This window comes from Meles meles, chromosome 17, assembly GCF_922984935.1.
Source record: "Meles meles chromosome 17, mMelMel3.1 paternal haplotype, whole genome shotgun sequence".
Lineage (NCBI taxonomy): Eukaryota > Metazoa > Chordata > Mammalia > Carnivora > Mustelidae > Meles > Meles meles.
The window spans coordinates 58,268,402-58,291,976 of NC_060082.1; the positions used below are offsets into that span (position 1 = coordinate 58,268,402).

The 23,575-nt window shown below is 39.2% G+C and overlaps 1 protein-coding gene and 1 long non-coding RNA gene across 2 annotated transcripts in view; one reads left to right on the plus strand and one right to left on the minus strand.

Annotated features, from left to right (window-relative positions):
• Nucleotides 1-23,575, plus strand: part of SMYD3 (SET and MYND domain containing 3) — a 699,109-nt gene that overhangs the window by 262,888 nt on the left and 412,646 nt on the right. The window lies entirely within an intron of this gene.
• On the minus strand, nt 8,923-21,292 carry LOC123927545. The gene is made up of 3 exons (XR_006815483.1): nt 21,175-21,292; nt 14,308-14,563; nt 8,923-9,685 (listed from the first exon to the last, which is right to left on the minus strand). It is a non-coding gene; the product is annotated as an uncharacterized LOC123927545 (long non-coding RNA).

Consider the following 23,575-nt stretch of genomic DNA (forward strand, 5'->3'; position numbering starts at 1 on the left):
GTTTTTAGACTGTGGGTCTTTCACCTCTTTGGTTGAGTTTATTCCTAGTATTTTATTATTTTTGGTGCAGCTGTAAATGGGATTATATTCTTATTTTCTCTTTCTCTCCTTCATTATTAGTGTATAGAAATGCAACAAATTACTGTGCATTGATTTTGTGTCCTTCAACTTTACTAAATCCGTTTATCGGTTCTAATAGCTTTTGGGTGGAGTCTTTATAGTTGTCTGTATATAGTATATCGCGTCATCTGCAAATAGTGACAGTTTTATTTCTTCCTTACCTTTGTGGATGCTGTTTAATTCCTGTTGTCATACTTGATTTTCATAGGTCTCAAAACCTTGGAGAGTAGTGTAGAAGAAGTACCACACAGTCCAATAGTATATCAATTTTGCCTTCCCTTAAAAAATGGTATTAATTCAAGAGTCCTCTAAGATAAATTATCTCATGATCATTAAGCATGGAAACAAATTGAATTGCCCTACTTTAGGGTCTTCTGAAGTAAACTTTGAAATAAGGAAATACATTATGTAAGCATAAGTAACAACATATGATGCCAAATCTAGTTTGTAAATATTTTTATCGTAGATTTTTAGAGGCAGACGGAACCTTAGAAAATTGTATGATGGCTTTGTGTAAACTTGTATTATTTTCATCTCATGCATAAAAGTAAAGGGGCTGGAGAGGTTATCTATTCCAGTTTAAACTGTTAGTACTGTGCAAAGGGACTCAGTTCTCCAGCCTGGCATCTTACGATAGAGTTTTTACCACTACCAAAATTTTGTTATTTAGTCCTTTGGTTGACTCTTTAGTACATGAGCTGGAGAGGAAGAAGAGAAGGGTAGAATACTTAATCAACATTTCCTAAAATAGAAACTTTGTCCACCAGTAGCAAAAAAAGGGGAAAAGTTCATCTAATCATGTATTGTTATATGCTCCAAAGAAAATACTTCCCAAATTGGATTAACCAAATCCAATTTCCCATATATCCCTGGGTCAACTACCATTTTGCTGTGGAATATATGGGAAATTGGATTTGGTTAATACTTCCCATGAAGTAAGGTTATTTGAATTGTTGAGGTATAGGATTTTTAAAAAAAGATTTGTTTATTTGAGAAAGAGAAAGGTAGGGAGGCAGAGAGAATCCTTATGCATACTCCCGGCTGAGTACAGAGTCTGATGGGGGACTCCATTCTCAGGACCCTAAGATCATGACCTGAGCTCAAATCAAGAGTCAGCTGCTTAACCAACTGAGCCATCCAGGTGCCGCTCATCACTTTTGATTAATTGTGCCACCACCCCCACTCCCATTCCAGTTCATCAGTAATTCCTGTTAACACTTCCTCCAAAATGTATCTATAATTTACTTCTCTCCCCTTTTTTTTGCCACCACTATAGTCCAAAGTAACATTATATCTTGTCTGATTATAGAAGTCTCCTCGCTGTTCTTCGTCCTCTCCTGTTACGGTGTAATCTTTCTACCTAGCAACCAGAGTGATCTTTTTTTTTTTTCTTTAAAGATTTTGTTTATTTCAGACAGAGAGAGTGAGAGTGAGATAGAGTGATAGCAAGAGAGTGAGTGAGAGAGAAAGCGCATGAGCAGGGGGATTGGTAGAGGGAGAAGCAGACTCCCCTCTGAGCAGGGAGCTGGACTTGGGGCTGGATCCCAGGACCCTGGGATCATGAACTGAGCTGAAGGGGGATGCTTAACTGAAGGAGCCACCCAGGGGTCCCCAGAATGATCTTTTAAAACATAAATAAGGTCTTATTTCCCCTTTCTCCACAAACCTTTCACTGATTCCCATCACATTTAGAATACAGTGCAAATATCTTGGGACACCTGACTGGCTTGGGTCAAAAAAGTTTGTGGCTCTTGATCTTGGAGTCCTGAGTTCAAGCCCCATATTGGGTATTGAAATTGTTTAAATAAATAATTAAAAAAAAACTTAAGAAAGAATTAAGTTTGCATTTCTAACATACCTATTCCCAGCTTACCTCCACCAGGTCACTGCAGACTAGACTTGTTTCTGTTCCCTTAATACACCAGGTCTGTTTTTGACACACAGTCCATACAATTGCGAGTTCCTCTGATTAGAATGGTCTTAGATGTACAAGTTTCAGTATACATGTCTTCTCAGAAAGGGCTCTCTTGACCTCTCAATCTAAAGGGACTCCCCCATTAAATCTATATTACGTTCTCTTTGAGCATTAGTACTCTCTAAAATGTGGTTGTTCATTTGTTTATCGGTTTTCTGCTGCATGAGGACAGAGTCCTTGCCAGTCTTATTCATAATATTAGCAGTGTGCAAAACACCCCTAGCCTGTGAGTTACATGAATGATGCTTGGATGATGCTCTCAAAGAAATGGATTAACATCTTCTTACTCGTGAAAGAGAGGTCTTTACATCTAAAAGAATTTTTCAGTTCTTTTCAGATTATAATGAAAACCAGTTTTGAAAATCAGTCAGATTGAATGTTATGATGTGATTAAGGTTACCAATGAAATTAAAGATCTTAGCCATTCCAGCACACTTACTGAATAATTACTGAAGTTTCTCATAGCCTAAAGGACCATTCAAAAGGCACAGTTCCAGTCCACTGTGTTTCTCAGGCTGGAGGAACTACATGCTGTGGTGGAGATGGGGAACTAAGGAGGGGCACACCTGCCTAGGTGAATCAAGGTCAGGTCAGGTCTGTGAGTGTCTTCAATCCCTACGGCACTGTGTTCATCCATAAGAGAAGCAGGGGCTACTGGACCTCCTCTCTCATGACTGTGACTCCATTTTTTCCATATTTCTTCAAAATATTGGAATGAGCAAATAAATACTCTGTGAAGTGCCGTGTGTCACCCCTAAGCAGGAAATGCAAGGGCAAGGGACTAAAATCATGAAGATTGGAAGGCTCTGAGAACGCCACTACTCCCACTCTCTTGTGGCTCTTCGTCTCATTTGTCTGATGCGATAGTTGGGAGTGGTTATGATCTGCAGCCCCTTGGCTTCCCTGTGCCCAGGTCTGCCCTCACCCCTGCCTGCCTTTCCTAGTGAGACCGCAACTGCCCTCCCCTGCCCTGAGCCGCAGGAGTTGGGCTGAAGGGCGTCTGCTTGAAGCTCCAGGGAGGAACCTATAGATACATCCCTGATCACGGAAGCAGGGAATCTGTGGATGAGTGTGGACAGCTGTTTGTGACATGGAGTTACTGTTTACGTAGAAAGGTAATGCGTATATTCGATGTCAGATAACAACATTACAGGTTATGGGGTTTAGTATCAAATGAGTCACGAGTGTTTCTGATAGGGCAGTTCAGTCTTTTCTAAACTACTTAGTGACCCGCTCATTAGACTCTGGCCATCGCTTCAGGATGTCTGTGAGAAGCCACTGGAATTGTGGAACTGATTGTGGAATGTTTGGAGCTCCTTATAGTCAGCGGTTTATACTGATGTTGTAGGTACGCACTTCTCTCTTGACCCAAATCCCAGTCACCCCTGACTCCTTTGGAAAGGAGTAAAAGATGAAAATTTTGCTTTCTTCTTGTCAACCAGGACTTCATTACCGAAGTATTATTTAAGGAAGGATATATTTTTCTAGAACCGACTGTATGGCAGGTACTCTTGTTAGGAGCTTTTATAAATCTTATGTAATTCTCGCAGGAGGCTTGTGTACTAAGTGTTACTCTGCCTGTTTACAAATGAGGCGATGGAGGCTCTGGGAAATTAAGTTGCTTGCTCAGAGTTACACCACTAATGAGGCACGGACGAGCTCAGACCCCAGGTCTGATTTCTGAGATCAGTCCTTTTCTAGGATAACATGCCCTGCTCCTCATGCTTTATTCCTTGATTATGTAAAGTCAGGGTAATAATACCTCAATATCTATTTCACAGAACCGTAAGAGCCAGGTGAGTGTGAACACAACACCTATATAAATTCCAAGTTCTAGTATGATTATTAGTAGCATTAACTTAACAACGTTACCAAAGTATTTCTTTAATTAACTGTCATTTTATATCAAAATTTCTGATTACATATTGTGTTTCTGTGGAAACTTGTATCTGCAACAGTGGATATTTTAATTATTTGTTAGACTCCTCATGGTTATGTTTGGGTTTTCTTGAGAATAAGTGTTACACCCTTCCAATTGTTGGCAAATATTCATACCAGAGAAAAATATCCATCTGTTCAGCTTCTAGCCAAAACATCACTGTCAAAATAGCAGATGTAGCTCTGACATGAATTATGATGAGATAGAATAACACAGAATATAAGTTATATCCCAGCAATAGATGTGGAAAGAGGTAGTATCATTCTGGGAAAATTTAAGATTTTCATCATATAAAGTTAAGGCTGGGTTTAGAAGAACATAACAGATGTCAAAAATTGTACTTGTAAGATATCATTAGAATTGGAATTGAGTGAACAGAAATAATGGGAGAAGAAAAATCATTGATTATTTAGCGTAAGCCCCTTGTATGGCAGATAGGCTTTGCTCCCAGGCATTCACGTAGAATGGAAGTCTCCCCGAGAAAATTGGGCTTCTACTTAACATAGTATCTATATTTTTGATGCATAAGGATGTTTTGCTATGATTGTCCTGAATGTTAACTAGTTTCTTTTTTTCTGAGGCATGTTTTTTGCTATAAGGTATAATATGCTTTTGGTTAGGATACCCGAGTATACTATTTTCCTTTTTTGTTTCATTAACTAATTTTTACCTTTGAATACATAGGAAAAAATGCTTATAAGACACAGAAAACAGTAAACAAAAACTGGTGAGGCAGTCAACCATCCTACCAAATAGAATGTTACCAGTACCTGTGAAGTTGCATGTACCCCTCTTTTATCTTCTCTCTCTCGCGCGTGCGAAGTAACCACCATCTTGAATCTTGTGTTATCATTCATTGGCTTTTCTTAATGGTTTTTCACATGTGTATTACATTTGGTTCTACTTGGTTTAGCTTTATATGTTTTTATCTTTTTTTTTAAAAGGAGTCAGATTATGCTTAGCTTATTCTTTTTCTACTTCCTTTTTTTGGTTCAGTAATTTGAAATTTATCCATGATGAATATAGCTATACTCATTCAGCTTCACTGCTGTATAGTTTTCTACTGTGTAGATACATCACTGTTTTTTTGCTTTCCTTTTAACTATTACACACTTCAGTGCCATAACATTCGTGAACTTATCTCCTCTTGAATGTGTGCAGGAGTTTTTGTAGAATATGTAATTTGTGATGAAATTGTTGGGGCATGAGTGTGCTTATCTCAGCTTCACTGGATAACATCAAATCATTTTCCAAAGTGACTGTATACATTTATACTGAACCATCTGTGTATCAGAGTTCACGTTATTTCAAATCTTTGCCAACATTTGACACTGTAGGATTTAAGGACTGTTGCCAACTTTTAAATTAGCATTTTAATTATAATTGTTTTTTTTATAATTGTATTTTTCAGTTGTAGAAGTTTTTGGCTTAGACATTACAGCATTTTTTATCCTTTCTTATGTTTTCAGTTTCTTAGTTCTTTAAACATATTAAACACTTAGTTTAAATTCTGACAGTCCAAATTATGAGATCTTTGTGAGTTTAATTTAGCGATATGATATTTTTTTTTTAAAGATTTTATTTTATTTATTTGACAGAGAGAGAGAGATCACAAGTAGGCAGAGAGGCAGGCAGAGAGAGAGGAGGAAGCAGGCTCCCTGCGGAGCAGAGAGCCCGATGCGGGGCTCGATCCCAGGACCCTGAGATCATGACCTGAGCCAAAGGCAGTGGCTTAATCCACTGAGCCACCCAGGTGCCCTGCGATATGATATTTTTATTGAGTCTTCCTCACTAGTCTTTGTTTCCTTATTTTATTTGTATGTGTGTATGTGTTTAAACCATTAACTCAAGAAATTCTTTGAAGTCTGTATTCAATGTGTACTCATCCAGAGTGAATTTGCTCTTATTCTGGTGGCTAACTAGGGCTTGAGCAGCTGTAGTTCCCTCAAAGGTTAATTTCTGTGTTTGAGTCTACTTGGACTGGAAAGATAACATTAATTTAGGCTGCAAGCTTGGCCAGTTGCCAGATTGTGGTTGTAAGTTGTCTGGAAAAAAGGTATCCCAATTTATCCAGTGCTCAGGTCTAAATGGGCAGTTTCCCTGCTGTCTCTCATCTGGAATGAGTTTGCTGTAATTAGTTCTAAGGGTTTCATCCTCTGGAGCCCCGGTCTGATACAGAGTCGGTTTTTCAGTTCCCTACTCTGGGGTGGCCCAGGCGTCTATCAGGGAGAAGTTCAGGGTCCCTGGCTTAGCCAGCCAACCATGTCCAATGGAAAGCTAGCCAGAGAGTTACTTAACCTCTCAGGGTTGCTTTTGTTTTAATGTAGTCATCTAAGTATATTTTTCTTTATTATGATCACAATTGTGAATCTTATTTTATTTTTCAATTTTCTCTTTTTTAATGTAGTTTCTTATATGCTTTAATTTTTCTTCATCTTTTATTATAAAAATTTTCAATCATGAAGAAAAGATTAAAAGGATGAGATCGGAAGGATATCACTTAAAGTCATTATTTGTTACAGGAAGCTTGACCCTGGATGTTTTGCTGTGCATCTTCTAAAAATAAGGATGTTCTGCTTTAGAATCACTATGTCATATCACACCTTAGAAGATGAATACCAGTTCTCTAATATTTATCTAATACCTAATTTGTATTCAGTTCTCCAGTTGTCTCTAAATATCTTTTATGTTTTTACCCAGAAATAAGAATACAAATAATGTAGTGATACACTTAAAAATGTATTTTTCAGCAGGGCTCTTTGGGTTATGTGTTTCAGTATACTCTCAGATGCGGAAGTACATTTTGTTGTTTGACCTTTTCTGAAGTCTGCTGTTCGTTTTTTCTAGTAGCCAGAGTCGCTCTGTCTTTTGCTTTCTCTTCACTTTCCCTGTGCCTTGCCAAGTATTTCAGTATGCATTTAAAGAGCTATAATTTAGTTGGAAAACTATTTTGATGTCTTTTTTTATCTTTCAAAAATATTTCATTTATTTATTTATTTATGAGAGAGGAAGAATGAGTGAGCTTAGGTGGGGGGAGGGGCAGAGGGAGAAGAAGAGAGAGAATCTCAAGCAGATTCTGTGATGAGCAGGGAACCCAACGCAGGGCTCGATCCTGCATCCCTGGGATAATGATGACCTGATCTGAAACCAACAGTCAGAGGCTTAACTGACTGAGCCACCCAGGCGCCGCTATTTCTTTGTCCTTTTAAAAAAAAAGTTGTACTTCTCAAGTGGAACAGGCAAAGCTGGTTAGCTCATTGACTTTCATCCAAGTAGTTACTTTAAGTTTTGTCAGGTAAGTGGACTGATGTCAACCAGGATTCCACCTCTGGGTAGCCTTCTACCAAAAAGCTGTTTGGCTTTACAGAACAAAACCCATTGTCTTTTGACTTTTCTCAGGGCAGCTGAATTCTGCTGACCCCTGTGGTGTCCAGGTGCTGGTCAGCCTGACTGCATGAAGACCAAGGCTGATTCAGGTCACTTTGTGGGGTGAAGATAGCTAGATAATGATTTCTTCTTAACTACAAGGCAAATCTAATGATGTGTTGCTCATTACTGGTTAACTTTATTTGGGGCTTAAGACTTGATGAAATTAGTGTTGCTTGACATACTTTTCAGATGGCTTAAGATCAGTAAAAATATATTGCTACTGAATTATGAGAAGCACCACATAAGAAATGCGGACGTGGTGCTTTTTTGTGTGATTTCGTAGTTATTTATGTATTTAGCTTTACACACGAAGCCCTCCTGTTTGTGTTTTTCTTTGTCACTGACTTCACAACAGCTCAGTAGGATTTTAAATATTTATATTTTACATTTCCCTGCACCTGCCCCATGACAATATGCATAGACCACGCAAACAAAGATGTATTTAGTGACGAGATTGTGAAACTGTTTTATTACTGTCCTGATCTCCATCGGAAATGAAGCTGCCTTTCAAAACCCTGTGTTTCGGCATGCTATCTAGCTGTCGGTAATTGTGCAGATTATAATCATGAGCTTCTCTTCAACATGTGTATGGCTATTGTGGTAATAACTGGTGAATCATTGCATTTTAATTTGAAGGAGTAAAAAATGGAAAGCTCAGCAGAAGCATTCTTTAGAGAGGTAGAAACTAAAAAATAAGAAAGAAAACAAGAAGAAAGACTATAAGGTATATCCATGAATTTTTTACTTACTGTAGTAAGTAGAAAATGACTTTGATAATGGAGGGTGTGTGTGTGTGTGTGTGTATGTATGTACACTCACACATATATATGGTTTTGTAATACCATTAACATAAACTTGGGCATATATATTTGGGGGTTTAGATAGATTAGCTGCAAAGTGACTTTTTTCCAGTCTTTTTTGTGTGTTTTTTGACTGTCATTCCTCAGTAAAGACAAGATTTTATTTCTTGATTTTTACATTTAAATATCCTGGTAGCTTGTCTTTGGAAAGTTTGTTTGCTTGTTTTTTTTTTTAATTAATTAATTTATTTCATAGATGGGAGGGGCAGGCAGAGCGACAATCTCAAGCAGACTGCGCTGAGGTGGGCACCTCGAAAGGGCTGGATCCAAGGACCCTTAGATCACGACTTGAGCCAAAACCCAGAGCAGGGTGCAGAATGGACTGTGCCACCCAGATATCCCTCATCTTGCATGCTCTTTTTTTTTTTTTTTTTTTAAGATTTTATTTATTTATTTGACAGAGAGAGACACAGAGTTAGAGGGAACAAAAGCAGGGCCAGCGGGAAAGGAAGAAGCAGGCTTCCTGCTGATCAGAGAGCCAGCCTGATGTGGGCCTTGATCCCACAACCCTGGGATCATGACCTGAGCCAAAGGCAGCTGCTTAACAACAGAGCCACTCAGGTGCCCGTCTTGCATGCTTTTACCAAAAAGTCTTTAAAAAAAAAAATCACCTATTGATCAGTGACTTTGGATTTGAAATCTGGTCTCTGACCAGAGCTGAAGACTTTGACCTTGACTTTGTCAGTGTTGGTTATTCACAACTTGGCCTTGTGAAGACCATGTTCCATTTAGGACAGTCCTCACTTCTTTGGAATAAAAGAAAGTCTGATTGGTTATGGAGGGTGGGGAGAAGGAGAGGGCACGTTTACTTCAGTACCTAGAAGGTTAAACCATGACCAGTTAACTGTATCTTTTGCCTCCTGGTGTTGAAAGGGTGTTTTGTTGTAAGAGAATCTGCAGATCCGGCAGTTGATGGGAGCCAGCCATGCTCTTGAGAGCAGGAGTTCTGAAGAGATTAAAGACACGAGCCCCGGTGCCTCAAAAGGCACATCCTGAAGGGAAAGGGGCAGGACAGGAGGAGTTGAAAACTAGGCTTTCTTTAAAGCCAGTGATCACTACAAATATTTTGATGGTCCTGGGGGTCATGGGGAAATCATCAAGCTGGTAGGGAGGGTGGAGCCAGGGAGGGGAGCATCAGGGTGTGACTAATCTTGACTTGGAACAGGGCCACGGTCCTGGCGCGGAAACACAGTGGACGGGGCAGGTGTGGCAGAAAGCGGCCTGTCCCACTGCCCTGTTCCAGCAGACTGGGGAGTGTGGGACCGTAGGACATCTTGCTCATATCTGCTTCCCTTTCTTGGCCATGTTGCTCCTTGGAAACAGATACGTCTTTCCTGTCCGTTTATCCAAATGTCACATGTGCTATAAAGGAAGGAACACAACCTTTTTAAAATGGTAAATTGACCTTGGCTTGAGTTCTGTCTTCTTGCGGATTATCTGGGTGACCCCAGTCAAGATAGTTCACGATTTAAAACTCCAGTTTCCTTCTTTGATATTGGAGGTGTTAACATATTCTCTGGTGGTGTAAAGACGGACAAGTCTGCCCTCAGTTCTTAGGCTTAAGAAATGTGCTTTTGTCAGCACCCATAGTCACTGAGAAAAAGAATATATTGTGTGTGTGGGTATAATCCGAAGTTTATAGGAAGATTTACAGAAATACTAATTTCTGTTGACAGGGTTCTCTTAATTTTATTTATTTCTCTGCATCCCTGGCGCTTTAGGCTTGCTGATGATCGGGGTGTGGGGTGGGGGGCAGTTAGCAGTTGTAGACGCCATCATCACCTGCCTCAGACAGTGCTCAGAACTTCTTTTGTGTTCATATGGTGTATTCTGATACAAGATAAATGCTGTGCCTGGGGGCCCTGTGTCTTCTGGAAGATCATCATAGAAAAGTAAGTCACTGCAATGTATCCCCAGTATCCCAAGAATATCCTGTCTATTTTTATGCCCTGTGCTTGGTGCATATTTGTTGAATTGTTAGATAAAAGATAATTTTCTTTATGGGGCACCTGGGTGCCTCAGTCAGTTAAGCCTCTGAGTCTTGGTTTTTGCTTAGGTCATGATCTCATCGATTGTGGGATCCAGCCCCCTTGTCATGCTCAGCGGGAAGTCTGCTGGAGACTCTCTCTATCTTCTCTTCCTCCACTCCACCCTCCTCTCGCTCTCTCAAATAGATAAATGAACCTTAAAAAAAAAGATAATTTTCTGTAGCCTACGTTATATGCTTTTATTGTAACTGAAAATATTGACTAAGTTTGTCATATATTTACGGAACTGCAAAATTATTGATTCAAAAATACTTGTGAAACTGAAATACTTTATCACTCAAAAGTTGTCAGTGCATAGGCGATCAGTGAGGGCTGAAGTTCTTTTTCATTAGATTTATTTTTTTATTTTAGAAAGAGAGAGAGAGCATGAGCAGGGCTGAGGGGCAGAGGGAGAGGGAGAGACAGAGTATCAAGCAGACACCCCGCTGAGCACGGAGCTGGACTTGGGGCTCAGTCCCAGGATCCTGAGATTGTGACCTGAGCTGAAATCAAGAGTCTAACACTTAATTGAGTGAGCCACCCAGGTTCCCCCTGAGGGCTGAAGTTCTCAAATGGAATTTAAAAATCTGTAAATAGAAATTCAAGTAAGTTTCTAATGTATGTATGAGGGCATTTTCCTGGTTACAAAATATATGATAGTCAATATAAAAAGCTTAAGAATACATAGAAAAATCAAAGCAATGAAATAAACATCACCTCTAATTTTTAATATTATGTTATGTTTTCCTTCACTGTGTTTTCCATGCATTTCTGTTCTGGTTATTTTATTTCATTGTTTTCCCTCTTAACATCATTAATAATTATTTCTTTTCATAAAATACTCCTTTTTATAAGTTAAGTTTTTATTTTAAGATTTCATTTATTTATTTGATTATTTATTAATTCATTTTTTAAAGATTTCATTTATTTATTTATTCATTTATTTTTTAAAAGATTTATTTATTTATTTGACACAGAGAGAGAGAGAGAGAGAGAGAGCGAGAGAGGGAACACAAGCAGGGGCAGAGGGAGAGAGAGAGAAGCAGGCTTCCTGCCAAGCAAGGAGCCCGATGCAGGGTTCGATCCCAGGACCCTGGGACCATGACCCGAGCCAAAGGCAGAGGCCCAACAACTGAGCCACCCAGGCGCCCCAGAGATTTCATTTATTTATTGAAATTTAAGATTTCATTTATTTCATTTATTTATTTGAGAGAGTACAAGCAGGGCGAGTAGCAGGGAGGGAGAGGAGTAGGTTCCCCAGTGAGCAGCAGCCTGATGTGGGACTCAATCCCAGGACCCTGGGGACCATGACCTGAGCCACCCAGGTGCCCCATAAGTTAAGTTTTTAATTTTAGTTCTAGTATAGTTAATCCTAAATTTTATAATAGTGCCAGGTATACAATATAGTGATTTAACACTTCTTTTTTTTTTAAGATTTTATTTATTTATTTGACAGACAGAGATCACAAGTAGGCAGAGAGGCAGGCAGAGAGAGAGAGGGAGAAACAGGCTCCCTGCTGAGCAGAAAGCCCGATGCGGGGCTCGATCCCAGGACTCTGGGATCAGGGAGAAGCAGGCACCCTGCTGAGCAGAGAGCCTGATGCGGGGCTCGATCCCAGGACCCCGGGATCATGACCTGAGCTGAAGTCAGAGGCTTTAACCCACTGAGCCACCCAGACGCCCTGATTTAACACTTCTATACACTGCGCAGTGATCGTCATAAGTGTACTGTTAATCTTTCACCTATTCCACCTCTCCCTAACCTATCTCCCCTTTGGTAACCACCTGTTTGTTCTCTATCATTAAGAGTCTATTTCTGGCGGAGTTTGTTGAGTATCTGACTCTAGGTTTCTGCTCTGTCGTGATCACATGCATCATGGGATTGAGACTCGAGTCTGGCTCCCTGCTCAGCACGGAATCTGCTTGAGATTCTCTCTTTCTACTTCTCCTTTGGCCCTCCCTCCACTCTTTCTCTCTCTTTTTTCTTTGCTCGTTTGTTTTGTTTTTTAATTCCACATATGAGTGAAATCACATATTTGTCTTTACCTGACTGACTTATTTTGCTTAGTATTATACTCTCTAGCTCTTAACAGAATACTCTGGAAAAATATTTTAATAATATTCATCATGGCTGTATCTTATTCATTTAATCATTCTACTATTTGGGTGTATAAGCATTTACTGTTTTAAATACATCTGAAATAAATATTTTTATTGGTATCTTTGATTATTCCATAAAATTGTTTCTTAGATACTTAATTACTATGTGAAAATTTAACATACACATATTTTAAATAATTTTATTACATATGACCAATATGTTTCAGAAATGTTGATGTACTTTACTGGCCTGATTTCTGTTATAGTTCATGGTGGTATTTCTGTCTTGCCACATTCTTACCAACACTTAATGTTCCCGTAAGAAATAAAGGCTTTGGATTATGACTTATTCATCTAATCTGTGTTGCAGGAATAAACCCAGATATTAACTGGGACATTTGTTGTAACTAAAGAAATACCTGAGGTAATGTTCATATTCTTCTGTATTACTATTGATGTGACTGTTTCTAGCGGTTTGTATAGGGATCACATTTTACTCATCTTTATGCTGCCCATAGAGATTTGTACATAGTAGGTGCTCAATAATGTGGAAAATAATTATCAAATAATATCTACCCGAATGGGTTCCATCACTGACTAACACATCTGTATATATACTTTAAACAAATATCAACTCTTTTTATTGGAAAGCATCACATAAAGTGCCTGGGCCCTCATTCTTGTTTTTGTGTGAAAATTCCATTCATTGGTAGGATATATTGGTGTATTTGAAATAAAAATTCTTTTTTTTTTTCAAGATTTTATTTATTTATTTGACAGACAGAGATCACAAGTAGACAGAGAGACAGACAGAGAGAGGGAAGCAGACTCCCTGCTGAGTAGAAAGTCCGATGTGGGGCTCGATCCCAGGACCCTGGGGTCATGACCTGAGCCGAAGGCAGCGGCTTTAACCCACTGAGCCACCCAGGCGCCCCGAAATAAAAATTCTTATCTGCGCCTCCAAAGTCAGTGTTAGTGTTGTGTGTAATTTAGCTTGTAAATTATATCCGAAGCAGCAAGTCATTTAGATGGTAAGCGTTGCCCATCAGAAAGATTTGTATTATCAGTGGAAGGATGTTAGAAAATGCTGCTAGTGGTTAGTAAGAAGGTAACCAAGACACTAGCTGTGACGGAGATGTGAGATGTATATTCAACCAGATTCTGAAAATCCTTTACTTTTAGTGTTATGGCAGTGCCTTGTGGATCTGCATTTAGAATGATAATTCATGCTAATGGTTTTCATCTCCCATGAGCTAGCAGAAATCAGTTCTAAAATGGCAGAATGAAAGGGTCTAGCAAATAAAGTCAATGAGCTGTCAAAGAATTTTTCTTCATCAAATAAGTCCCAAAGCACCCTGTGTTAGACTGACCCCTTGTTCTCTTCTCTTGAATTCTCATGCTGATTTGGTTCCTGATTTTTTTTTTCCATAATAGAAATGTTAACAAACATATTTGGTCAGTGAAACAGAAGGTATTTGAAAATAATACCTTGGAGCAGTGTCTCAATCTTTAGGAAAATGGTAAAGAGGAAATACCGCATTGATTGCTGTTGCTAAGCAACGATCTTCCCTGCAGATGTGCTTGGGACAGTGGCGGTGTCTGCTAGCACGCCATGCAGGGTAGAATGCAATACAGAATCGTGAGGTTTCTGAGAAACCAGAATTACAGCCTTGCATTTCCTCTTTTTCCACAGTTTACTGTGATCAATATTTGAGAAGCTCAGACCAGAATGTCAGATATATAGACTGAAAAATTTGGAACACTGTTGGGATTTTTAGAGAGCTGTGAATGGATTTGTAGTGCCAACTCCAGTAGAATCAGAATTCCTGTTTTATTTCAGAAATACTACAGACTTACCCATTCATGCATTTATCCAGTCATCCATGGTGCTCTTAAGAGCCTGGTGTCTCTCGTATGGCTGACATGTGCACCGTTGGTTTGATGTAGGAAATGAGAGGGGCTAGCAGCAGCGGGTGCAGTGCTGTGTCAGGAAGAGCACTTTGGGCTTTCCTCCCAGGACCATTGCTCTCCAGCTTTAGGGCACCTGAGAATTTCCTGGGCAGCTTGTTGAAAGACTCCCACTCCCACTCCTGGTGGTCTTATTACCTGAGACCTGGAAGGTAATATAAGAATATGTCTTTTTAATAAGCTGCCTGGGTGATTGTGATATACCCGTGGTAGGAGGACCCCTCTTGAGAAACAGTCAAGTGGATGGGTTGGTGAAGATTTCTTCACTGTTACCAGGCAAGATGTTGCTTGTGAGTTTTACTTCAGTAATGGGGAAACTACTCTTTCTTCAATCTGTGCCTCTTTTAGCTTGATTCTTTTTTCTTTTAAGAATTTATTTATTTATTTTATGGGCGCCTGGGTGGCTCAGTGGGTTAAGCCGCTGCCTTCGGCTCAGGTCATGGTCTCAGGGTCCTGGGATCGAGCCCCGCATCGAGCTCTCTGCTAGCAGGGAGCCTGCTTCCCTCTCTCTCTCTGCCTGCCTCTCTGTCTACTTGTGATCTCTCTCTGTCAAATAAATAAATAAAATCTTAAAAAAAAAAAAGAATTTATTTATTTATTTTAGAGAGAGAGAGCACAAGCTGGCAAGGGGCAGAGGGAGAGGAAGAGAAGCAGACTCTCCACTGAGCTCAGAGCCAGGTGCTGGGCTTCCATCTCAGGACCTGATCATGACCTGAGCCTAAACTGAGAGTTGAATGCTTAACTGACTGAGTTACCCAGGTGCCCCCTTTGGCTTGATCCTTAAGTCTCTCTATATTAGAAGTACTTTTGATTCTACAGGGTTAGACTAATTTGGGGTCCTTCCAGAACCAGCTCTGTGGATGTTCCCCAGGAGGATGTTGGAAGGCAGCACACTGTTACTGTTTGTGACTCACCCAAAAGTAAAAAATGAGAATATACCCATAAAGTATACAAGCCCCGATCCAGACAGCCTGCAATAAAGACTAAAATGTTAACATTGCCTTTCATCGAAAACGGAAACAAAACAAAACCCACAAATGAACAAGTGAACGCCTGCATCTACTGGTCACCTAATTATTTCTGTCCCAAACCTGGTGACATTTCAGTGGTCTGTTGTTGTGAATCTGGCCAGTCCTTTTGTGCTTATACATTATTTGTATAAATTAATAAGTATCTTTGTTCATACAGTCTTTTAAGAAGATGATTCATTTTTCTTTTCTCCAGTTATATGGGCTCCAATGCCCAGTTTTGTTCTTTACTAGACCATGTTTGAGATCTTGGCCTCATGCCATGTAGCAGTATGGACTAACACGTGGTTCCTAATAGTTCATGTAGCTCGTTAACTATTCATCTATCAAGCTAAATGACTCATAGATGACTTGTACATTTAAAACTGCTCAAAAGTTATTAAGGTCTGTCATTTATCATCACTAACATTCTGACCTTGTTTTTTGGTCCCTCACCAGAGTGTTTGTTCATTGAAGTTACCAACAGAACAGGAAGAGAATTAAGTCACACTAAAAGCATTACCAGTATGAGTGGGGAGATTTTAAAAGTTGGCAGTAATCAATAGCAGAACTTAATTTATATACTTCATAATGGAGACATTTTTCATTTCATTTATGTTTTCCAGATTGCTTCCATTTTTAAATTAGTTGCCCTCATTTCAGACCATACTGCACAGCAAAATAATATATTTCTGGATCTAAACCATCATATATGGTTTGACCTTTAGCTGAATCAAGTAGTAAAGATCAAAATGAATTATGCTTGGGTGGAAAGGGATTTGAATGTTGCTCTGCACTGTGTTTTCCCTCATCCCACATGCTGTTTAATATTATTAATTCAGCTTGAATGATGATGAGCCCGCAACGACTTCAGTTGGTTATGGCTAATGCATTCTTGGATGTTATAGAAATGCCTGTAACACCTGAGTGGTTCCACATAAATAGCAATGCATTTTTTATTTTGTCCACAAGAGAAAATGTACCATGATTGTCTAAGAAGCAGCAGAGAACAGGTTCCTAGATGTATGTTCTTTCCTCGGGTGCAAATACATAACTTCCATTAGTGCTAATAGGGCCTGTGTATTTGCACCCAGGAATTCAGTATTTAGAATGTGACAAGCAATGAATATTTGAGGAGTTATTATTGAACCTTTCAAATAAGTTGAAAGACATAAATGACTTTGAGTATTAGAGAAGAGTCATAATCCCTTTGAAGTGAACTGTTTAGAATATTTAACTCTATCATCGGTGTAGTGCTAGTGAGAAAGGAGGCATCCACACGTTTAGATTCATTTCAGCTTAATCTCATCTGTGTTCATTTTGCCGTGACATCAGCCCCGTGGCAACGCAGTTCACAGGATGTTGGTGGGATAGTCCTGGGCTTGTTCCTGACAGTGGGGCCTCTCATCCTCCCCTTGTTTCATTTGGTGCCATTGTGATGGTTCTCACAGCAGCTCCGTTGCAGGAACAAGAAGTTCACGCAGAGAGATAACAGTGCTTTCAGTTGGCATACGCGGTAAAGATAACTATCATTCTAGAATTGTTTGGTCATGTAGACCCAAAACAAAATGCATTATCTTATTCTATAGAATAGCTGGGTCTAAAGAGTTCCTCGTCACCTGAAGTTTTGTATACCAAGTTGGTTTTTGTTCACATTTTCTTTATACACATAGAGAGATATTCATCTAGATGAAAAGCCATTATACCAAGATATAGGCAATATTACACTTAAGAATGCTTCCAGTCTCTTAAGACTTAGAAATCCCCGATTTATAGGGAAATAATAATTTTTCTAATAAAACATGACAGCTCCCAAATAGCTGGGCTTCTTTTTACATTTGGCATCTTGAAGGACAAAATAACTCAACCAGCTGTGTTGCAGTCACCTGGGACGTCCTGCTTGTGAGAGCCGGTGTCACTGAGGAATGTGCAGGTTTAACGGGGCCTTTAAAGTGAGACAGTGGTTTGAAATGCGGCAGTGACTTCAATAGGCACAGGACTTAAATAGGCACAGGACAGTCACTGATCACTCATCTCAAAAGACTTGAAAATAACATTTCTTTTTTTAAGATTTTATTTATTTGTCAGAGAGAGAGAGAGAGAGAAAGAACATGAACAGGGGGCGTGGCAGGCAGAGGGAGAAGCAGGTTCCCGTCTGAGCAAGGAGCCAGATGCAGGACTGGATCCCAGGACCCTGGGATCGTGACCTGAGCTGAAGGTAGACGCTTAACCCACTGAGCCACCCTGATGCCCCTACACTGTGCAGTTTTTAAAATGCCTCAGATTTTTTCTAAATATACAAGCAGAATTAATAGTACCTGAAACCGAAATGTGAACTAATGGTGTAGTAATGGGAATGGTGAGAACTGTGAAGATACAGTAACAGTTTGGTGGTTGCCAGAGATGGGGGATGGAGGATGGTTGAAATTGGTGAAAGGGAGGCTAACGATATAAAGACGTTATGCACTTCTGGGCATAAAATATATAACTCCTGAAGGTTTATTTTTTTAATTTTTTTTAGATTTTATTTATTTATTTGACAGATAGAGATCACAAGTAGGCAGAGATGCAGGCAGAGAGAGAGAGAGGAGGAGGAAGCAGGCTCCCTGCAGAGCAGAGAGCCTGATGCGGGGCTTGATCCCTGGACCCGGAGATCATGACCTGAGCCGAAGACAGAGGCTTAACCCACTGAGCCACCCAGGCACCCCAGTCCTGAAGGTTTAATGTCCAACTAGTTACTATAGGTAATAATATTGTACAGCATATTTGAAAGTTGCTAAGAGAGTAGATTTTAAAAGTTGTCATTAGAAGAAAAAATATTTTGTAACTCTGTGTACTAATGGATGTTTAACTGGATTTAACTCTGGTGATCATTTTACAATGTATTCCAGTATCAAACCAATATAGTGTTATATGGCATTCATATTTCAATTAAAAAAATAAGTGAGAGCTGCATTCTACTACCACGCACTCATTTGGCTTAAAAATATTGCAATTTTCTCCTTGTTTGTAATGGTAATGAATACCCATTTTACAAAATTGGGAAAATCTAAAAAGATTTGTATAAATATTATTCATTTTTAAAAAATGATTTTATTTATTTATTTGAGAGAGAGAGAGAATGAGAGAAAGAGCATGAGATGGCGGTCAGAGGGAGAAGCAAACTCCCTGCCAAGCAGGGAGCCTGATGTGGGACTCGATCCCAGGACTCCCAGATCATTACCTGAGCCGAAGGCAGTCGATTAACCAGCTGAGCCACCCAGGTGCCCTGTTAGTCATGTTTTAAGCTGTAGATATAATTGCAGTTTTTCTATGTTTATGTATTTTTTCTTTTTGTTATCCTACAAGTGCTATTTATGTATAATTTTATATGCCACATTTTCACTTCTCATTAAAGACGTTATCGCACTTCACTACAGTATTTATAAATGTGGCTTTTATAGTAAAAGAAATATTATTGGAAAAATATGCAAAAATTAATACAGTTCTCTGTTGTTAAGCCTATCTATCTAGATTTTTTCTAATGTATTTACCACTGTAGTAAAGAGGGTTCTTAGCTTCCTGTTCCATTATTTAGAGTACATTCTTTTTTTTTTTTTTTTTTTTAAGATTTATTTATTTATTTACTTGAGAGAGAGAGAAGAGAAGAGAGAATGGGCGGGGATGGGCGTAGGGAGAGGGAGTAAGTGAATCTTACTCCCCTGAAGTCTCCCTACTGAGCGTGCAGACACAGGGCTCTACGCCGAGATCATGTCCCTAAGATCCTGACCTGAGCTGAATCCGAGAGCTGGTTGGACTGAGCCACCCAGGCTCTTCCAATGTGAATTCTGTTGTTTCTTTTTTTTTTTTAAAGATTTTATTCTTATTTATTTGACAGAGAGAGATCACAAGTAGACAGAGAGGCAGGCAGAGAGAGAGAGAGGGAAGCAGGCTCGCCGCTGAGCAGAGAGCCCGATGCGGGACTCGATCACAGGACCCTGAGATCATGACCTGAGCCGAAGGCAGCGGCTTAACCCACTGAGCCACCCAGGCGCCCAATTCTGTTTCTTAATTCATGATTTTCTTAACGCCCCTGCACTTAATAATTTGATTGTTTAATATATTTGCCTTTCTTTAAAAAAAAACAACAACTTTTTAATAAAAGCCTTTAAGGGTATGAATTGAATTACAAGCACAGTGTTAGCTATATCCTGCATTATGAGCTCCTTTTTGTTATTTTTCTAAGAAATATGTTATTATAGATGTGCTTTTTGAGTTTTTGATAGATGAAATTTTATATTTATATTTAGTACTTTATGGTTTTTAGAGTATAGCCCATTTATTTATGTCTTTTGTTTCAGAGATGATCAGTTGTTCAGACTCTTTCATGGACATTTTTTATTATTTAATGGATACAGAGTTGGTGTGCTTAATAATCCAGTCTTGGAGGTGAAATCTTCCACAGCTGTAATTGTGGATTGAATGCCCTGTCTCCCAGTCTTCTGCTTCGATTTGTTTTTGCTCTTACTCATTTCTAATAGCTTTTGATTTTCATATTTTGAGGTTATATTACTGAAGGATGAAAGGCTCCCAGTTGTTTCATTATAGTATTGGTAGCAATATAAATTGCCCTAAGGTCTTGGTTTTTGCTCAGATTTTATGTTATCTAATTTTAATTTGTTAACTCTGCTTTTGTTCTCGTTATGTTTTACATTTCTTTGCCTGCTCTCTAATTTTTAATATTTCTGTTTCATTTTGCTTCCGACTATTTAAGTTCTTTGTACTGGTTAAATAGAGTTTAAATAATTTGCATTTATTTTTGCAGCTAATAAGGGTTTCCTGTTTTCTACATTCAATGCTTCCTTGCTGTTCTCTTTTTTTTTTTTTTTTAATATTTTATTTATTTATTTGACAGACAGAGATCACAAGTAGGCAGGGGGCAGGCAGAGAGACTAGGAAGCAGGCTCCCTGCTGAGCAGAGCCCCGTGCAATGCAGGGCTCAATCCCAGGACCCTGGGATCATGACCTGAGCCAAAGTCAGAGGCTTTAACCCACTGAGCCACCCAGGAGCCCCTCCTTGCTGTTTTCTCACATGAACTTTGTTTTGTTTGCTTTTGTGCTCTCCTGTGAGTGGAAGTGAATACTAATTACAGAATCTACAAAGTAAATTTATTTTTCGATAATGTATTTAAAAAGCAGTATATTTTTACTGTCATGCCCTGTTTCTAGAATGTAGTCTTCTAAAACGGTATCATTGGTGAATTTTTTTTTTTCCCATTGGTGAATTTTTACTTTTTGTTTTATTTTCTTCATGATTGTTCTTTACCTTTTCAATGTTTACAATCATCTCAACTTGACTATCTTTTTTTTTTTTTTTTAAGATTTTATTCATTTGTTTGAGACTTAGTGAGAGAGAGAGAGAGAGAGGGCGAGCGAGCATAGGAGCAGAGGGAGAGGGAATTCGGGAGAAGCAGACTTCCCTGCTGAACAGGGAACCCGAGATAGGGCTGAATCTCAGGACCCTGAGATCATGACATGAGCCCAAGGCAGACATTTAACAAATTGAGCCACCCAGGTGCCCCTTAACTATTGTTTTTGATCATCAGTGCTCTAATACTTCATTATTTTCCAGTTTTCTGGATTTCAGTTTCTTTTCATCTGGTAGTATGCAGGATAATCATTGCAACAACTGCAACATCCAACATTTACTAAGTATTGACACAGTGCCGCTGTATGCCCTGCGCTCAGCCCTTTAGATGAGCTAACTCACCTTCAGTCTTCTCTGTGCCATTCCGAGGTATGTCCCATTAATGAGTCCACTGTACAGATGAGGGAATTGGGGGCACCTAGAGCTGAAATAATTTGTCCGTGCTTACCAACCTACTGGAGCCAGGACTCCCAGTCAGTTCCGGTCTCTAACCGGAGTCTGTGCTCTGCAACCTACACTCCTACTGACTTACCTCTGTGGCCTGGTGGGGGGAAATACACACAGACACCTATTAAGAAAGTTCAGGAGGTGGTCAATTTTCTGAACCTTTTTGCACAACTGAAAGAGTGTCTTCAAGACTTTAGACATAAAACATTGATGCATGCGAATATGAACTTCACAGTTTTGTTTTTCTTCAAGAGAAAAGTGAAAGTGTCTTTGCCATGCCATTGTTTGACTGTTGTGGAGGGAAGGTCCAAGGCCAGTCTGGTTTTTGTTTCTTCCTGGGCAGCCTGTCCTTCCCTTATTGCCCCAACCCTGTCTGTGTGTTGTTAGAATTTTTTGTCTTTAACCTTAAAATTTAAAAATTTTACTAAGGGCTGTCCAAGTGTGAGTCTCTTTGAATTACCTATGCCAAATGTTCTGAAATCCCCTTTGATATCAGATTTAGCTATTTCCTTAGATCAGTAAAAGTTATTTGAATTATATCTCTGGTTATCACTCCCATTTTTGTTGGTTCTTCTTTGAAACACCCATTATTCATTTGGTTGGATTTCTTCTTCCTGAACCCATAGCCATTTTCTGTTCTCTACCACGTAGCTCTCTTTCGTCTAAAGCAGAGGTCAAAAAGCTTTTTCTGTAAAGAGCCAGATAATTAACATTTTATGCTTTGTGAACCAAGAGGCAAAACTGAGGATACTATGTAGCTATTTATATAACATGGGAAAACAAATTTCTATAAATTTTTTATTGATGAAATTCAAAATATAATAATAATTGAGTAGAGTTTCGTTTTTTGGGGGGGTTGGGTTTTTGAGGTTTTTTTTTTTTTTTTGGTAATATAGATCTAAGGAACAGAATATAGTTCTTTGGGGAAGAGAGAAGTTTTTGCTTCATTGGAGTTCAGAGTTCCTTATCATTAATTGATTATAAGTGTTTGTCTGTAAAAACCATTTTTAGCTCACAGGATATTAAAAAAACAGATGGCAGGCCAGATTTGACTTTCAGGGTGTAGTTTGCTGACCTTGGTTCTAATGAGCTAGAGAATTTCTCTGATTTGCTGTCCGCTCTTCAGGATTGATTTTCTGTATTGTCCTTTTTGCTTTTATTGCTTTGGATGAGAATTTCAAACTTCCATTTATTGTTGTAAAATCATAGCCATTTTCCTGTACAACCCAACCTGTTGACTTTGCAAATCATATTCATCCCTGGCTTTTGTTCTTTTGGGAGCCATGTTTTTTATATCTCACTGAGAATGCAAAGCGGAAATCTTCTTGACGTAGTCACAGGTAATGACAATAGTGAGTCCCTTTCAGATGACGTCCTGAGTGCCTGCAGAAGAATGTGCCTCATGGTTTTCATAGGCTCGTGCTTTGCTTTCTCTGTAGTCATCTTTCCATAAAGAAAGACGTAAGCAGTCATTCAAAATTTAAACAGACAGATATGGGGCTTCCCTTTCCTCTCCTGACCAGTTAGACCTAACTTCCTGTGTTAAGCCAAAGGAGTGTTTGTGATCTCATCTCACCTTCCACTTATTTTTCAGCCCTTTCTCCCAGAGTGACATAGCCAAAATGAGGCTGATTCTTTCCTGTCACTCTTCATTTTTTAAAAATTTGAGAAGGCACATCTGTTCCTGTGTCCCCAGAGGTAGTCTACACATCTTATTTTACCAGACTAGTTAATGCAAAGCAGCAGCCCCCACAGTGGACGGATTCCAGCTCTGTGCGCTCCAGTCCTTGTCTGTGTCTTATTGATGGGGTTCCTGTGATAACTTGAGATCAAATAGTAGGTACAATTAGAATGTCAACCCAAAAAGGCAAATCTCAGACCTTTTCTTAAGCAAACCCAGCTAGCACCACGTGCCTGTGATTTATTTGTCTCACTTCCACTTAGAGGTGAAACATATGTTTCGTGTCTCATAATGATAAATTTCTAAACTTTAGAGCTTCTTTCTTTTCTTTCTTTTTTAAGATTTTACTTATTTATTTTGAGAGAGAGAGAGAGAGAGAGAGAGAGAAGAGCATGAATGGGGGAGCAGCAGAGAGAGACATGAGAGAGACAGAGAGAGAGAGAATCCCAAGCAGACTCCACTCTGAGCCCAGAGCCAGACGCAGGGCTTGATCTCTGAACCATGAGATCATGACCTGAGCTGAAACGAATAGTAGAATGCTAAACCAACTGAGCCACCCAGATGCCCCTTTTTTCTTTTCTTTTTAAATTTTTTATATACTCTTCTTTGGATGCT